Here is a 3,354-nt window from a genome sequence, read left to right as displayed (position 1 = left end):
TGGAGTAGGTTGCCATTTCCTTCTCCAGTGCATGAAAGTGAAAAGTGAAAGTGAAGTTGCTCAGTCGTGTCTGACTCTGAGAGACCCCATGGATTCTGCTGCTTCTGCTGCTGCTAAGTCTCTTCAATCATGTCCGACTCTGTGTGACCCCATAGAAGGCAGCCCATCAGGCTCCCCCATCCCTGGGATTCTCCAGGCAAAAACACTGGAGTGGGTTGGCATTTCCTTCTCCACCATGGACTCTCGATAAGCCATAATTCCAAGTCCTCTGATTCCTCCCTGCCCTTGATATTTTTTTCAGTTATTTGATAGCCAAATGGAACTTTTCTTTAATTCTCTTCAGGGCATTCTTTATATCCTGATTCCCCCTAGCTATAGATCAATGGGTTTAACATGGGGATAACTACCACATAGAATACTAAAGCAAATTTACATATGTTCAGAGAATGGCTTGAATTTGACAAGAGCTACATAAAAACAACTGTTGCATAAACTATGATGATGAAGGTGAGATGGGAAACACAGGTAGAAAAGACTTTTTGCCTTCCTTCAGCAGAGCAGAGCCTCAGAATGGCAAAGAGCATGAAGACATAAAAATGATCACGATCAGTAGAGAGCAAAGGGTGTTGAACCCAGCAATGATTAACAGCATCAGCTCTTTGATGTGTCAGAGCAAGCTAGTGTGACCAAGGGAACGTCATCACAGTAGAAGTGGTTGACCCTATTGGAGCCACAGAAAGACAAGAGGAATGTTGTGACTGTCTGTGCAAAACCCACAATGAATCCATAAATATATGTGCTAGCAATGATCTGATTGAAGAGTTTTTAGGCATGACGGTGGCATACAGTAAAGGGTTGCAAATGGCAACATACCTGTCATAGACCATGACTGAGAGTAAACACTGCTCACAAACTACAAATGTGATGAAGCAGCACAGCTGAATGGCACGTGCATAAAATGTTATACTTTTAACTTCACACAGAAAATTCACCAAGGTGTTTGGGGTGACGGACAAAGTAAAAGAAAAATCAAAAGGCAGATGGCTGAGAAAAAAAAAAAAAGGATATGTGAAGCTGCAGGTTGACATGCATTAGAGAATCAAACCAAGATTACCCAGGACACTTGCTAAATAGATTACCAGAACTACACCAAAGAGAGTGGATTGAAGTTCTGGATTATCTGTGAGTCACGAGAGGATAAACTCAGACACTGCAGAGTAATTGCCTTTTGCCATAGCAGATATTTAATTGTTTTTTTTAACAATAAAATCCAAAAGTCTGCTCTACACAACTGCATCTCTTTTGCTGTCTTGCATACAGGGTCATCATTACCATCTTTCTAAATTCCATATATATGTGTTAGTATACTGTATTGGTGTTTTTCTTTCTGGCTTACTTCACTCTGTATAATCGGCTCCAGTTTCATCCATCTCATTAGAACTGATTCAAATGTGTTCTTTTTCATGGCTGAGTAATACTCCATTGTGTATATGTACCACAGCTTTCTTATCCATTCATCTGCTGATGGACATCTAGGTTGTTTCCATGTCCTGGCTATTATAAACAGTGCTGCGATGAACAATGTGGTACATGTGTCTCTTTCAGTCTGGTTTCCTTGGTGTGTATGCCCAGCAGTGGGATTGCTAGGTCATAAGGCAGTTCTATTTGCAATTTTTAAAGGAATCTCCACACTGTTCTCCATAGTGGCTGTACTAGTTTGAATTCCCACCAACAGTGTAAGAGGGTTCCCTTTTCTCCACACCATATGGAATTTAGAAAGATGGTAATGATGATCCTGTATGCGAGACAGCAAAAGAGATGCAGATGTGTAGAGTGGACTTTTGGACTCTGAGGGAGAGGGAGAGTGTGGGATGATATGGGAGAATGGCATTGAAACATGTATACTATCATGTAAGAAATGAATCGCCAGTCTATGTTCGATGCAGGATACAGGATGCTTGGGGCTGGTGCACGGGGATGATCCAGATAGATGATATGAGGTGGGAGGTGGGAGGGGGGTTTCATGTTTGGGAACTCATGTACATTCGTGGTGGATTCATGTCAATATAGGGCAAAACCAATACAGTATTGTAAACTAAAATAAAGTAAAAATAAAAATTAAAAAAATCTTTTAGTCAAAACAAACAAACAAACAATAAAATCCTCTGGAACACAGTCTGAGTATTCTTGTCTCCCTTAGAGATTATCAAGCAGATGTTGAGAACTGATTCTGATCCACCCTGATCTTATGTTGGACACAGTCAGAGGAGACTCTCCATGGAAATTCTCTTTTCAGAATTAAGTGATTTGTTCTCAGCAAAATTTCCAAAGTATGAAATTCTGTGGGGTTTGGAGAGATAGAAAGATGCCATTTTATTTAAAATCTAACATAATTGAATAATTTCTTATTCTTACCTGCACCTGCTCTGCTTTCTTCTTGGCACCCACACCTCCCCTCCCACCCACTCCTGCTTTGACGTCCCACTAACACGTGAAGTCCATGGATCACAATCACCCTTCTGCCTGGAACACTGTCTGCATTGTTCTCAGCACCTCTAACAGTGCCTCAGACAACCCGCAGCAGAAAGCCCTTGGACCCAAAGCTCGGAGCTGAGCCGCATTGGTGTCACCCATTAAATGCAGAGACGAGTGTGTCTCCAGACTCTGGACTGAATTCTGGAACTCAGCACAGATGCTCAGGCCCTGAGTACTAAAGCCTGGGCCTGCTGGCTCCAGGAGCTCACTCAGGAGAGGCCTGCTAAGAGGCAGGGTGCCCCGCATTGACTGTGAGCCGCCTGCACTTCAGGAAGGCCCAGGCTCTGCTCAGTCTTGTCTCTGGGAAGAAGGTGGAACCTTCACGTACAGGAGTCCCTAAATCTAGGAGACAGAGCCCTCCTCCTAAGACAAGACAACCCATACGTCTGCAGAGCGGCCATTGCCAACCACCAGCTCAGCCTGCTTGGGTTCACATGCTGCTCTGCTCAACGGTTTTGCAAGGAAAACTGTGCTTCACAGGATATGGAAGTCTGGAATCACCCCGAGCCACACCTGTCTTCCCTCCCGTCTTCCCTCCCTCCAGACAGAACCACTCTTTTCTCTGCTACACTTCTACCCAAGGGCCTGGGGCCGGAGCACACGTGGGAATTGAGTGGGGGGTACGACACAGTCCTGCTGTGGTCTGCTGACCCTTGCGGGTCTTCTGAGGGCCACTGAGGCATCTGGGTTGGTTTTCCCACAGCTATCACCTTCCAGTCCCATAACCGAGTGCAGCCTCCATCTCTCTTCCCCTCCATCTCTCTCTCCTTCCTCACCCAAGGATATTTCCTCCGAAAGAAGTTTTCAGAGACAAGGTGA

At 44.5% G+C, this 3,354-nt stretch overlaps 1 pseudogene; it reads right to left on the bottom strand.

Annotated features, from left to right (window-relative positions):
* Positions 1-301: 301 nt before the first annotated feature.
* On the bottom strand, positions 302-1,235 carry LOC138092403 (olfactory receptor 5AL1-like; annotated as a pseudogene).
* Positions 1,236-3,354: the final 2,119 nt, after the last annotated feature.

Source organism: Capricornis sumatraensis, chromosome 16 (genome assembly GCF_032405125.1).
Source record: "Capricornis sumatraensis isolate serow.1 chromosome 16, serow.2, whole genome shotgun sequence".
Lineage (NCBI taxonomy): Eukaryota > Metazoa > Chordata > Mammalia > Artiodactyla > Bovidae > Capricornis > Capricornis sumatraensis.
The sequence above is the reverse complement of the archived record's forward strand: the minus strand, read 5'-3'. Positions and strand labels throughout refer to the sequence as shown.